Genomic DNA, 16,735 nt, shown 5'->3' with positions numbered 1-16,735 from the left:
ACTAAGTGCAGAACTTATCATCACCTTGGACGCACATTAATGGCATCAATCGTGGCTCGAATTAGGGATCCTTTATCTCACTCACGTTAGATGTAGGATTGGTGGCGTCAAGTGTGAAGAGAGAGACCTTCCTTTAACTTTAACACATTAAGCATTAAGTTGAATGGCGTTGGGTGTGAGAAGAGGGAATCATCTCTACTTGAATTGACGTCAAGCACCAATGGAGTGACATAGCAAGACTACTAAACTTTATAGTTTAAGTGGAGACATTTGAGAAACCATGTTGTTGGGGGTTGATATCCCTATAAAAGAACATTTAGTTTGGTAGAGTCAAGTCATTTAAACTGTTTACTGTTGTTGTAAGAGATCTTCGTAGGTGAATGCGTAACAAAACATGTTGAGGTGTTATGCATATGATGTGGTGAATTTGGTGTTGTTCATATGTTGTATGGTTTTGGTTGTTGAATGACATTATTGTTGATGTATGATAAAAATATTGTTTGCCTTTTATGTTTTTGAATGTCATGTGTTTGAGGTGCATTGTTATGTTGTAAGCCATGACGTTGCTTGCCCTTGCATGTTTTCTAGTGATTGAACTACGATAATCATATTTACATGGGAGCAAGATAAGGTTAGCCTAGAAGGGTATAGCAAGTTGAGGGCCATATTGGATGGCGGTGTAGCTTAATGTTATCTCTGTAAAATTTTGTAGAGTTACTTGATCGACAACCTATGATTTTTATTTTATAGTGTTTGATTACTATACACACGCACGCGTACATACATACCTACACACAAACACACACACACACACATATATGTATTGGTGCATATATTTAGGAATTATGATTATAATAATCTTAGGTAATTGTGAGAACCTGAAAAATTCCGATCTTGCCCACAAATGGTTTGAACCTCCGTTTTGAAAATTTCATCAGTTAGGGAATGCCCGGAAATCAGACTAATCCTTAATCAATAGTTTTTGAAAATTCAAAGGAATCGCCACCAATATTTTAATCAAAACAGCAAAAAATGAAAAGATTTTGAAATTACAACATTGGCTTTCATAGCCAGAATTGGGTTCGTGAGTCGATTACGTGTGGGGAAGGTGATAGGCACCCTACAACACTCTAAATCGGTACCTTATGATGATAATAGCATAATAATAAATAATAGTTTAAATACCTTATCCCCTTTTATTATTCAATATTATTTACATGACAAAAAATACCTATTATTTATTTACATATAAGAATTATAAATAAAATAATAAATAAAAAATAAGAATTTAGAACCTCCGAAACAAGCCTTTTATAAGGGAATTTTTCCAAATGTGTGCGGGGCGCGTTTTGACAACTAATCACTCTACAAAAACTTTACTATCACTCAAAGATTTATATAGAGAGGGGGAAGTTATACAGCTGGAGGTCCCCTAATCCCTTGGTGAAAGGGTTTCTTATATAGCCAACTAGGAGTCAGAAGCATAAGAGAGTTATTCGACATGGAACTAAATTTTATAAAAATACAATTTTTTTCTAAGCACCATGCAAGACTTCTAGAGAACTTGTTAACCATCAGATCGTGCTGGTTTTTTTGTGGTATCCTCACAATTTATTGATCTTCAATTTCAATGGTTGGATCGTTGAACTTAGCTCTGTAGTGAGAGATACTATCATAGCAAAAACATTGTCTGGTATAAGACTCCTATTTTCCAACTACAATGCGAGGCCTCAAGAGAATTCATTAACCGTTGGATCATGCTGAAAATTTGATGATATCTTCTTAATACATTGATATTTAGTTTCAACGGTTGGATCATCAAAATTAGGTCTTTAGCAAGAGATATTACCAAAACAAAAATGTTGTCCAATGTAAAATTTTTTGGAAAGGGGAACAGGCCATTCCGATTTTGGAACGGGCCGTTCCAACACTGGGAACGGTCCCTTCCAATTTGGGAACGACTGTTTTGCACCCCAAATTAGTGTTTTTGAGTTTTTTGGGCCTTTCGGAGCTATCTTGGCCCGTTTAGGAGCTTTATTGGACCTTTAGGGGTCGTGTGTGTTGATTTTTTTGTTACAGTGTGAGGCCTCTAGAGAATTCGTTAATCATTGAATCATGTTGAAATTTTGATGATACATTCTTAATACATTGATCTTTAACTTCAACGATCATATCGTAAAAATTACATTTGTAACGAGATATATTATATATATCAGAACAAAAATGTTGCTCAATGTGTTATCCCCTCAAGGACCTTTTGTCTCACTCTAGTAAACTTTTGTCCTTGGTTTAGTACCCTAGACAAAATTAGGTGTCTACAGTAATTAGTTATTTTTGCTACTAGTAGTTTATTTATTTAATGTAGTGGTCATGGAAGGTTGTTACAATTTTTATTTGTTTTATATAGTGGTAATGTGCAAAATAGTAAAGAAATGCAAGTAAGTTTTGTTATTGTTTATTTTTCTACAAAAATAAGTGGAAGTGTGACAAAAAATGTTACAGATGCAACATAATTGATTATGATGTCTTTATATAAATTAATAATTATTATTATATAATAAAATTAAATGAAATATTAATACTAATAATAAAAAAAATAATTTTATATTAAATAATCTTTCTAAATTTTTATCATTTCTCTTCTACTTCTCTCCTACAAAACAACCTCGTTTTTACTCTTTTCTCTACTTCTTCCTATCTTTTCTCTTCTCTATATGTTTGTTTCTCTACCAAACATAATATAAATGAGGCAATTGATGGTAGTTACTACCCGCACTCTTCCCACCTCATTGTCATCTCTAAATTTCAATCTCTTTAGGTCATATTAAACTATTCATATTAAAAATATTTTATGAGCAAAACTTTTATATTTTAGGCATTATTTGGGAATATTAATTATTTTTAAGTATCTGAATTATTTATTTATTATGGACTAAAGTTTGTATATATATTTATTGTAAAACTCTTTAAAGTGTAAAACCAACCCACCATTCATCGCATGAAAGCATGGTGCACCTTACCATCCATCTTGTTACATACATTCAATATTAAACAAAATATGTGAGTATCATTTATAAATTAGCAAGATTTATTTCAATCAATAAAAATTATATGTTAAAAAATAAAAAGTATAAGAGAAAATGTTAGTAGCATTCTGCTTCAAGAAAAATGATATCCTTAATGTTGCTAGCTTGCATTCATTGGCTTTGTGTATACATTCTTGTAAACAATCTTCTGTATATACTTTATCTTCCATTTATTAACGCAAAAGATGACTCATTCAAGGAGTTTATAGTTGAAGAGGTAAAATGGGTCCTATACTAGATGAACCTAACAAAGGCCCTTGGGTTGGATGGAACTCCCACTTTCTTCTATAAGGAGTTTTGGCACATAGTGGGGGAAGATGTTGCGAGCATGACCCTAAATGTTATGAATGGCTTAGGTGAGTTGGTAACTATAAACAAAACCTTAATTTTCTTAATTCCTAAGGTAGAAATTTCATTCCTTAGTTCTAATTTTCGTCCAATTAGCCTGTGTTCTATTTTGTATAAGATTTTCTTAAAAACACTAGCTAATAGGTTGAAAATAATTTTTTCTAATATTGTTGAGGAGACCTAAAGTGCCTTTTTCCTTAACAGTTTGATCACAGGTAGCACTCTTATAGCTTTTGAGTGTTTCCATTTTATGAAAAGTAGAAATATACAACCTCAGGGACTAATGGTGCTGAAGTTAGACATGTCTAAAGCATGTGACAGTATTGAATGGTTTTTCCTGAATCAATTCCTTAGGGCCATGGGTTTCCTTCCAAGGTGTAGATAATTTATCATGAAATGTGTTCAATCTATTTCTTTCTCGGTAATGCTCAACAGAGTCCCAAGTAAAGATTTTCAACTACAAAGAGGCCTTTGTCAAGGAGAACCCTCTGTCCCCTACCTTTTTATTCTTTGTGCATTGGCTCTATTGTCAATGATCCATAAAGTTGTGTCTTCTAATGCTCTTCACAACTTAAGGATTGTCTAAGAGCCCCTAGTATCTCTCATATCTTGTTTGTTGATGATAGTGTGGTTTATAGTCATGTTACCTCTGCAAAAGCTAACCACCTTGCTGGAATCTTGAAGGCCTATAAAGACATGTCGGGTCAACAAGTAAATTATCAAATTTCATAAATCTCTTTTAGCCAAAATGTGCCAACCACCAAAAGAATTGAGCTTACTCAACTACTAGGATTATGACTGTTGAGAAACATGACAGGTACCTTGGTTTGCCAACCTTAATAGGTAGATTGAAGACTCAAATTTTCAATTTGTTAAGGAAATGGTTTGGAAGAAAGCCAAGGGCTAGAGGGAAAATCTTTATCCCAAACAAGGAGGGAAGTGCTGATTAAAATAGTGATACAAGTCATACCCATTACATTATGGGGTGTTTCTTCCTTCCAATGTCATTTGCAATCATATTGAGAGCTTGACTGCCAGTTTGTTTTAGGATAGTTTCGTGGATCAGGAAAAAAAAATTTGTTGGGTTAATTGAAGAAATTTGACAACAACAAAAAGTAATGGGGGAATCGACTTCAAAATGACAAAATCCTTTAATAAAGCTCTGTTGGCTCGCCAATGGTGGTGCATCATTTATCTCGAGCAATCCCTCTTGTCTAAGGTCATGCGCACCAAATACTATCATAAAACACACCCTATAGGCAAGCAAGGGATACAAGCCAAGTTTTTTGTGGTCCAATATCATGTCAGTAAGAAAGTATATGAGAATGGCCAGATTTGAATGATTTATAATGGTCAACATGTTAGAGTTTGGAAGGAGCAATGGATTCAAAAAATGATGGATAACATGTTAATTGTGGAGCCAAATAAAATGGTAAATGAGAACTTATATGTTGCTGACTTGATCAATCCAAATTTTAGAAGGTGGAACATGCAAGTGTTGACTAAACATTTTAGCACATCTAAACAACAACTTATATCAACAATTACTCTTAGGCATCATTTTCATCTCAACACCCTATTTTGGAGGGAAAATGCTCATGGCTACTATGTTGTTAAATCAGGTTATAAAGTGTCTCAAGCTATTTGGGAGAGCCACATTGCATGTCCTAGTTAGGTTCCAAGAGATGTATGGAAAAAGATATGAAAAATTAAGGCCATCCCAAGATGCATCAATTTGATGTAGAGGGCAACAAAAAATGCCTTGCCTACTAGACTAAATATGGTAAAAAAAAGGCATGCAACTAGACACAACGTGCCCCAAATGTGAGTAGGCTAATGAGTTGATTACCCACACTTTCTTATCATGTGAACAAGTAAAATGGTGGTGGTTTGCATCACCCATGGCTATTAGGATTCACGTTGATGATAGGGCTCACTTCATGGAATGCCCACAACAAATTATGAAAATTAGAGATGTAGAGATTTTAGCAAAGATAGCAAAATTCTTCTATACTGTATGGCAGACATGAAATTCACTATTTTTTTAGAACAAACATTATAATATTAATCAGATTCTGACACATGCAAATGCTCTTCACGATTCCCAACTTTTCTTGCACCATCCATCGACAACAATACCACCTCTTTAGAAACCACCTTCAATTGGCTTCCTCAAGGCAAACTTTGATGCCTCAACTAGAAAAGGAAGAGGGACAAGGTTGGGGGTTATTTTCAGAAACCATCTAGGGGAAGTAATGGCTTCAACAATCTCCTGGGAACCTCAATGCTACCAACCTATGCTAACAAAAGAAATAGCTTTCAAATGGGCAATTTAATTGGTTAATCAACTACTTTTACATAATGTGTGCTTTGAATCTGATTATCAAGTTCTTGTAAGTAGTTAGAGGAAGGGTGAGGACCAGATTTGTACATATTTGGGAGCTATGTTGTAGGATTGTAGAGAAATGTTGTTTACTATACAAACAATAGGTTTTTGTTACATACCAAAATGGGGGGATATAGTGGTTGGTTCTTTAGCTAAAATAGCCTTTTCTTCTTTGGACTAGGTATGAATAGAGGATATCCCATATGAAATTGTCTCTAATGTAAACCATGACTGGGAAGTCTTTTCTTTCTCTAATCCTTGAGTGATATTTGTCTTTTAAAAAAAAAACTTATATTTTTTTGCTTCATAACAAATTTGGTAGATAAGAAAATTATTTGGAAACCAATATAGAATTAATTTTGAGAATTTGTTCACTAAAAAAAATATTTTTTTGCTAATAGAAAAGTTATCAAAAACACTTATAATTTATATCGAAACAAACTGAAGGGATCTTTTGCTCACTCACTTGAGTTACCTCCTATTCAATGTTGATTCATCTTTAGATTTCATCCTTAACACTTCAAAATTATGAGCATCCCACTTATTGGAACCCATGCTAATTTTTTAATATAAGTTGTTGACTTTAGATAAATTAATCATTTGCAATTTATGTTGACAAACGATTTTAAACTATGAGATGAAGTTGGTAAATATTTTTATGTCACTAATATTATTAGAGCGAAATATCTATTGACTCTGTCATTCATTACAAGGAAAAGAATGAATTATGACGGATAAATTGCGACGATTATCATGAAACCGTCGTTGGTTCGATATTACGACTGTTCATACGACATTTACTCCAAACCGCTACAAAATGTTTCAATATTGCGACAGTTCATGCGACGGAGCCAAATAACTGTCGCAAAATATTGAGGCAATTTGTAGTAAACTGTCGTAATCTACAAGGCAAAAATTGAAGAAAAAAAATCACACAAAGCCATACACACTCCAAAATTCTATAATTTTACTTTCAATAAAAAAATAGAAAAGTAAAATCATAATGACATTTAATTACATTTAGAAATGTTAAAACGGAAAAAATACATTAATATACTATATTAATTTTATTTCTCTGTCTTTTAAATTATTTTAGAATAAAAAAATTTTATTTTAATCATGGAAAACTAAAAATAAAAAAAATAACTATTACATTTTTTTACGTGTTAGTGAAATTAGTAATACATCTGAATTAATTGTGGATTAAATCGAGAATATTGAACAACTAATAAATAATTTATGAAATTTATTATTTTAATCGTTAATTAAATATAAGATATTTGATAAATTAAATTATCTTTTCATAAATATTAACTTAAAAATCACTTTTAGGTTTGAAAGTATATATCTAACCTCTATTTAATTAGAATTTAAAACCTATTTTTAGTGCAGATTAAATATTATTCCGTTCAAAAGTTACAGTGAAATTTGATAAAGTTTAGGATTAAAAATACATTAAATAGTCGACTAGACCAAAAGTAATATTTTTCTTTTGGAAGTATTGTATTATCTTAATAAACTTGTATTTTATTAACAATTATATATATATATTTTTTTCTTTAACATGATTATTATTATTTCTATAATTTCAAAATCGTGACTCAAAATTATAAAGTTAAGAGTAATTATAAAATTATTTTTTTGAAAGATTACAATTAAAAAAGAAGAAGAAACTGGAAATATTAAAATGTTAGTGTGACACACAGAAAAATAAATTAAAATATAACATTAATAAATATATATTAATTTACATGTGAGGGGGTGGGAATGAAAAATTAATTGAAGCCGCAAATTGAAATATTGTCTAAGGCGTGTGCAACCCCTTCTTCTCATTGTTTCTCAACCATGCGCGCACACAAATTCATGCTCAGGTCTTGGGTCATCCCAAACGGAAAATGCAACGCACGGTCTTGGTGTTCATTATATTGAGGTATGGTTTCCTTTTCTGCTAAAATTCCTATTTTTCGTTTTTTTTTTGGATTCGTTCTACATTAAGTAGTCTTGGAGATGGGTTTTGTCTTTAATGATAAAGCTAATAAAAGAAAATGTTAAATCACAATATTGTAGTAAAGTGGGGAGCTATGAATGTTTATGAATTTTATTTTATTTTATTATTAGCTTATGTTATTTAATTTTGTCTAATTATATTATAGTTTAAATAAAAATAATAGATAGATAAGTATTATAACAAAAAATATATAAAATGATTGTTGTATATATTATTGTAATAATTCCTAAATTGTAATCTAATTAATGTTTAATTGTATTGTAATATATAAAATATTAATAAGTATACATTAATATCTACTAAATTGTGATGCAAAATATTTATAAAAATAAAAATAAAATAATGATTGAAATATTTTTAAAAAGTGATATGAAATTTATTTTAAAAATGATTTAAAATTTAATTTTAAAAAATAAATAATAAACATCGCATCATTTAAATAACTGTCACAATGTTAATATAGAGACAGTTTTTGCGATAATTGATTGAGGGGTCGCAATATTAATATAGAGGCAGTTCGTGCGACGAATATACAAAGGGTTGTAATATTAATATAGAGGCAGTTTAGGCAATGAGTGACACAAGGATCGCAATATTAATATAGAAGTAGTTGGTGTGACGGGTGATGGAATGGTCGCAATGTTAATATAGAGGCAATTGGTATGACGGGTGCTATAAGGGTCAAAATTCCGATTTTGCGATGGTTTGTGCGATGATTCCGGTAACCATTACAAAATTCATTCGTGACGGACATTTTTGCGACGGTTGGTGAACTGTCGCAATGACGTCTTTGCGGTGGTTCTAATCAGTAGATCATATAACCGTTACAAAATCATCATTTTCTTGTAATAATTGATTAATTTTCGTTAAAAAAACATGAATGATATTTCTAACGAGTCTCCTTTCTTAATTATCTTTTTCTATCTATAATATTCAAACTTGAACCTTTGCTTAAGAAATATAAACTTAATTCCACTTGAAAAAAAATGTTAAAGTAAAAGTCTACTATATTTAAATCATGAAAAAATTTAAAGTTTTTGAAATATTAACGAGGTTGAAATTCTTAATATATCAATTATAAATGGTTTAAATACTCATTTGATCCATATAGTTTTATAAACTTTATCTTCTAATTCTTCTTATTTTTTTATTCTAATCCTTATATATACTATTTTTAGTTTTCCTTTACTATTATCATCATCTATTTGTTATAAGAAAAAAAAAACTAAAAGATAAAGTTTATTATGAAATCAAATTACATGTAATAAATAAGTATTTAAACCAATATGAAATTTAAAGCCATTTAAATACTAAGTTGAATTTCCTTTATTTAAATTCACGAAATAAGAAAAATAAAACTCAAGAGGCCACCAATATTAAGAGAAGGAATCATACTTGAAACTGTAACCTCATTTGATTGGCTATTATGATATAAAATAACTTTACCATGGGTTATGATTTGATTTTTTTTTTTTTTTTTACCTTACCCCTTTATTTGACCTTTCTTTTTCTCTCTCTATATATATATTATAGGTCATAGATAATTCAATCTAGTTTTTTGGTTAACATATCACTATAATAATTTATCTACGATCCGAACTTAATTTGGTCCATTCAAGAATAACTCCTATGTTACTAACTTGAGGTAACCAAGTGTTATTCTAGTAGGCTTGTATATATATATTTTTTCTTAACACATTCTTCTATGAAATAACACAGTAAAATACAGCGAAGAGATATCGAACCAGCTTCAATATTCTTGTAAAAATAAAGCATTGGTTAAATATTTTTATAATGCTTATCCTTTTACTTCTTTTATTTTTAATCCTTATAATTTAAAATATACATTTTTAATTCATATATTTATCTTTTTCAATTTTTTAGTCTCTATAATTTCATATAGATATATCATTTTAATTATACACTAATAACTTTTTACTCCTTTTAAATTTTATCATTATTTTTTTTGTAACGAATATATATTTTGTGTTAACATGATAAAGATCTTTAATTTTGTGAGTGTAAAAAGAGAATTTATCAATAATGAACGTTGTATATAAGGATATAAAAGATACATGAAACTTCAAAATACCTAATTTAGAATAATTTTAATAAAATAAATTCGACACAAAGTTAAATTAATATTTTGTCATACCAGTGCAAGAAAAACAAAGTTATAAAAAAAAATTAACGACGGAACTAAAAGGATAAAATAAAAAATTACAAGTATAAAGACTTAAAAAAATTATCTTAAATTATTAAAAAAATTGAAAAAATAAGTAAAAATGCTAAAAAATCTATTTTTAATTTTAAGAACTAAAAGATAAAATAAATGAAGCTATAATAATTAAAAAAATATTTTAACCAAAAATATTTAACAAAAAAGAAAATGTAAAATTACTAAAATTTCTCCCACATATTATAGCCAGCCTTTAACTAATCTATTAAGATCCATCTAACAGTATAGGTCAAAATAATATACATAAAATAATATTGTAATTTTTGTAGATAAAGAAAAAATTATTACTTAACTTTTAAGAAGTCCTCTTATATATCTAACTTTTCTAAAGGACCTTAGTTAACGAAAACTAATCATCAAAATGTTTAATGAATAGTAAAATGGACCATAACAGTTTTTTTCTGAATACACGTACAAGTATGCAGCTAAATATATATATATTTTTTAAAATAAGGTATGCGTGCAAGAAAAAAGCTACCGTTTGCAAAGTCATACACGGTTACGTGGAGTCAACAATGGCCAGCATATGAATCAGCTAACCATAATTCACTCAATCATGAACAGAAAGCGTGCAAAACAGTTGCAGAATCATTCTCAGATTATTCCTCTTCACACACCTTAGTATACTATACTAGATTTTGACTTGTACAGAAATCTCCCAATAGACCATAACTTAAGAAAGTTATTAAAACACATGATCAATCTTTATCTATATGAGAGATGGTGACCAAATTATTGTCATGAACTGAGCATGATCGGCTACATGTGAAAAAGAACATGCTCTTTCTTACCCTTGACTCAATTCCATCTTTGATCGACTTTTTGTTCTTCACCTTAGCACTTTTCTGATTCTTGGTGCACTCTTTGATAGCGGCTAGGAAGGGATCTTTGTCTTGAACCCAAAGGCCCCTCTTTGAGGAAGTTCTATAATAAGGAGGCTGAAAAGCACAAGGAGGAAGTGGAATTTGGAAATCATGAAGAGGGTTTTTGTGAGTTAGTGATTCTTCTGGTGTGCAAGGAGGGGGTGGCAACTTGGCCAAAAACTCATGCTCTTTTGGGATGATCAAACTTTCAACATGAGCACTACTTGTTATTACTTTGGACACACCAGGCTTCTTTTCCCATGAGAAGGTTATCTTCCTTGATGAACGATCCTGTGGTGGTTGACTCATTCTCTCAGAGTTTTAGCTAATGGAATAATGACATGACCCTTATATATATGTGGTCTTGAAGTGGGGTGGTGGTGAAGTGTTATTCGATGATGAGGCCACTATATTTTATATATAGATTTACTTGGTCCACTTTCATCACTTGATTCTAATTAAATGGCATAGTCTCAATGGACAACCACATAAAACGTAAGCACAGGGAAATTTAGTTTTGGAATTGAAATAAGCTTGGAAAAAAATGACACAAGATAGTTGCTAAAAGAAGACTAGGTTCACACACAAGGGTTTGCATCACTCAAAAGAAGACAACAGAAAAAAGTTAGAAGAATATAAGACAAACCCATGATGGTTGACTGAATTCCTCCTCTATTTAATCCCAAGATTTTATATATTACCAATAAGATAGTCAAATTAGTGTATATAAGTGGGAGGTTGATAGAACCTAAATCAAGAAAACAGAAAAAGAAGGAAAAACAATATTTGTTGATGATGGTTAAAACAAAGAGAATAATGTTACATTGGTAGTTCGAGGGATTAGGAACCTCTTAAACAATACTCAATATTTTTCTCACCTCTTCTCTAATTATTTTTTCCTATTTATAGATTTTGTCTCCCTTATCTAATCCTAATTAAGTCATAGAAAAATAAATATAATTTTTCTAAAAGATTAAAAAACAATTATCTTAAAAGTAAAGATAACTATTTCCTAATGACAAAAGATAAAAATAAAGATAATAATATCCTAATAATAAAAAGATAATGATAATGCTTGCTAAAATAATTGAAAAGATAATTATTTCCTAACTCCTATATGCCTTCCTCCTCCTGTAGACTTGCCTGACAAGGGCCTACATCCTATAAAAACAATCCTAATTTTATAAGTTAGTTTTTAATAGTTAGTTAAAGTCTGTTTAGATATAAATTTATAAATGTTTTTTTAGAGTTATTCTATTAAAAAATATTCTTTATTTTTGATAAATAAGCTTGCAAAAGTGCTTCTAACTTATATGCAAACAGGTTCATACACTTAATTATACTTTCTTAAGAATTAGGTCAAAACATTGCATGAAATTGGACAAAAAGACATTGCAAGGGATATAACAAATTGAACTGAGAAATTAGTTTTTAATCAGATTACATACATAGCCGTTTTGTTTTTATTTGGGGAAAGAAAATCCATATTTCTGTAAGATCACATGTTTTGGGTAATAAGATCACAGAGAAACATTGAATCAGTTAGCTATTTGTCGTTTTCATTAGGGAATTTTCTAAATCTACTGCGGCTGATATATGATTTTGGTTTGGACCGTATACTAGGAAGCAGCCAACATTCGTGTGTACATTTTATTAGCTCCATCGAAGTCAAAACACATAAAAATGTTCATAGCAGGCCAAAGTTATAAATTAGACAAAAGGGAACAATCTGTTTTGAGTCGTGTATTATATATGTTTAGGCTGCAGAAAATTATAAACTAGTTCGAGACTATGCTCTTGCTTCCTTGTTTTATTTTCACCAATCCTTTTCTATACAAAATAACTATGATACTTTAACTGTCATATAATACATACATAAAAATGCCTCACCCCTCATAGGAAAAAAGAAAAAAAAATGCAATAAACAAACAATTGAAGATATCATCTCAATTTTTATAAGAACCAATATGTTGAAGTATGACTGACCAGTAAGTCATGTCTCTTAAGCATGTGGTCAAGTTTGGTGTTCAAGTCCATGTGCATAGAATAACATCCGACACGAGAGATCAATCTCTTAAATGAATTTCATGAGGGGCTAATCTCTGGCTTTTGGTAGGGAGATACCTTGATTTCAGCAAAAAAAAATCCCAACTTTGTGACTACAAAACATCATTGGAGTGCTTGCAAGAGAGAATATGAATATACTTCCTTATGGTAGGCCAAGATCTATTGCTCTTTTGGACCCTACGACTCTGTTGATGTATAAAGGGACTTTGAGTGCATTTCTTGTAAGCTTCAACAAAAGGGTCTTCTTCCTTGTGAGTCTCAATCCGGAAAGAGCTGATTCTGAGTGAGTTCTGCACTGCACATAGAATCTGTGACTCCTCCTCCACTTTGTGTCTGTGAGTGTCAGTTCCAGATCCAGATGATGAACATGGAGGAGGCTGAAGCACCAAGCTAGCACCATTGTGGCCATTGGTGACTTTAGAGAGACCAGGCTTGTGTTCCCATGAGAAAGGAACATTTACTATGGTCTCTTCACAAAAATGAACATCATTGTAACTATAGCCACTGCTGCTGCTGCTGCTGCTGATGTTGTTGTTGTTGTTGAAATTGGTGTGTTCCATGGTGATAATGATGATGGAGTTATTGCTTGCAACATACAAGTAGTAGCAGTACCTATAGGTTCTTAATTAATAAAGGGGTATCATATCATATATGATATATGCTATGTCACGTGATTTGTGATTAATGATAACGGCTAATCTAAATTCTGGTGAAGAGGGTTTATAGCTTGTGGATTAATCTACAGGGAGAAGACAAAATGTACAAGTATGCACTTCACACAACACAGGTTCCTGTCATGAATTAATCATGATTGGAACTTGGAACTAGGAAGCGTAGAAAAGGGGTTTTCTTGTTAATTAACCGCAACAGAATTATGGCCAAACCAAAACCACGTTTTCGTGAAGAATAATTCTAAATTTTTCAGCCACTTTCTTGGCATAATCATCTTAAAAACGTATATAATATAACATTATAATTTCTTCAATTATCAAGGGTCTTCTCTGTTTTTATTTTATTTTCTTGTTTGCTCCAAATTATTTCTCTCTCTTTTTTTTCTTCATTAGAATGCAACGATCTATAGCAGAAGTTAGAAGTGCCATGAACACTTCGGAAATATATCAAATTCAATGGGCACCAGAATGATTAGATCCTGAATTTCTCCATGCAGAGGGAACTTATTGTTTTCTTTTGGGGTACCAACGGAATAAATAATCAAGTGCACTAATATCACTTGTCTCGAAGAAAAGCAGAATATTGGTACGTTGAATTGAAACCTGAAATTGAAGGTGAATTGATAAGTATTTAAGTAATAATCATTGTGATCAATTTGTTTATTTTAGAATCTGATAAAATTGATTTCACAAGAAAAAAAAATTAAAAATTAGCCAAATACAAATTTCACCAAGTATACACGATTAGACGCGCGTTTGAAAAGTTATGTTAACCAAAATGGACGTTGATAGGGACGTGCACACTTTTGTTGCGTTTTGTTAGATTTTTTATGTATTAATATTTAGAAAGTTTTGTTTAAGAGCCTGCAAGGTTGGTTAAAAGATAATTTTCAAAATGCATGAAAGTGATAGATTTTGATTAATTTGGAGTATATAAGCTGGCTTGCATATGTATTAGGTAGTTTGCTTCATCAAGGAACATAGCAACAATGGTTTTGAATTTAATATTTGTTTTCCTTTTAATTCTTTTGTACTTATATGCTAATAAAATCTAGCTCTATAGATCTATACAAGTACCTATGTTATGCCGTAATTGTCATAGGCTACTACTTTAAATTTTCATTTAATTGTGTGGAGAAGTATTATGGCATGTGTGAATAAACTTTTATTTTCTTAATTGCATTTTTAATCCCAATTGTAAGATTTTGATATTCTAAATTTTAATTAGACAAATTAAGTTTCTAAAGTATTATAATTGTATAATTTTGTTTTTTTTTCCGTAAAACTATAATTAAAAATCTTAAAATTTTGTTTGCCAAGTGACATGTTAGGAGGAAAACACATAGTAATGTAATAATAGTGCACATAGTTCCAATATGGAGTTATGATGAAATAGTAATTTCCACAATCACCATGTGTGGTTGTCTTTACATGACATAATATTGCTTGCGATGTTCTACCCACTAAGTAGAGCATGTGGAGCATTTATTCATGGGACTTCTCGTATTGTCAAAATGCTAATACTAGTACTATTTTGAATGTGACCTTGTCAAAGGAGGACAATATATTGCTTGTGGTATTAAAATCATTGCTACAACACATGTTGGAAGTGCTTTCATGGTGCTTAGGTGAAGAATCTCTTTGACATAATTGATGGTCACAAGGTGAGTTTCTATAGTGGCAAAAGAAAGGCTATGCTTAAATGAATGGTGAATTGGTCCTGCACTAATAATATACAAACCTAGCCATTATTTGGTAAGTGCAAATCGTTACTTTATTTTATTTTTTTGAATGTGGGGTATTTATTCAAAAGCTAACAATATTATAGGATATTAAGATTTATTTAAAAGATACTTAATTCAGCTAATAAGTGAATTAAAAGAAAATAATCGAGAAATAATTGGCTATTGAAGCATCAACATCGATTATTGAAACCTTAGTTGGTAAAACATAAACTTGGAAATAGTCAAATGGATCAATTTAAACACAGGCTAATTAACTAAGTCTTAGCTGTTAATATTGAGTGTTTATTGAAGTATCAAATATCGGAATAGTAACAATTATTTTAAATAGTTATGTTAAATAGAAAAACTTGTTACATAGTATTTAAGTTCCTAACGGTATAAATGTCTAGATTTTTTAATTTTTAATGACTCCCCCAATCAATCAAATACCGGCCTATATATTTATCCTTTTCACTTTCCTTTGAAACTTTTATCACAATAATATTGTGAGTTTGAATTAAAAAATAGTTGTATATAAAACTAAGTAATTAAGAGGGGATAATAAAGTATGCATGCATTATTTTAATTAAAGAACTGTTGTGTGGAAAACCGCAAGTGTACGGTTGTCGTCAAGTAATAAATATCGAATCACAGGGACTACGTGTTTGACCTAGAATTACTAGTATTTTAATTTGAATTTTAAAACAGATAGAATGTTTGTTTTGAGATGATAAGATCAGATTCGCTGGTAAAAGAGATAGTAATGCAATTAATGAATAAGATAAAACTTTAAGATAAGATAAGGAGATTTCCTGGAATCTAGGGTTCGCACAAAGAGTTCCAACAATATTGAATTATTATTTTCATTAATTAATTCTATTCCATCTTGAAGGTAGTCTTAACCTAATTTAATCCTTGCACCTTCTCAGGCTACGAGGACGTGTTCAATTAAAATTAATCCCTACTCTCGTGGTAATTACGTTCAATTAAACCCATTAAGATCTTTGTTAATCTATTACTCCTCGAAAGCTTAAATCAACTCTCGTGATTTAACACTCAAGTCTGTTCCTTTAGGTTCCGATAATTAGGTTCTCCTCTCAGTTCATCCCTAATTATCTATGATTATGAAAATTAAGATTAATTGTTTATCATAATTATAATCAAGTTCTCCTCTCAGTTCATCCTTAATTAATGTTATTATGAAAACAATAATGTTAAAGTTCATATATAAAATATAAAAGAACAAATCAAGAATTGGAATAAAATTAAGAAACTGAATAATGCATTAATAAAGAGGTTCTCAGAGGCTAAGCCCTGATCCCAGAAAAAGGGAAACTACTCAC

This window comes from Cajanus cajan, chromosome 9 (genome assembly GCF_000230855.2).
Source record: "Cajanus cajan strain Asha chromosome 9, NIPB_CcT2T_4, whole genome shotgun sequence".
Classification (NCBI taxonomy): Eukaryota; Viridiplantae; Streptophyta; class Magnoliopsida; order Fabales; family Fabaceae; genus Cajanus; species Cajanus cajan.
This window is presented reverse-complemented; position numbering follows the sequence as displayed.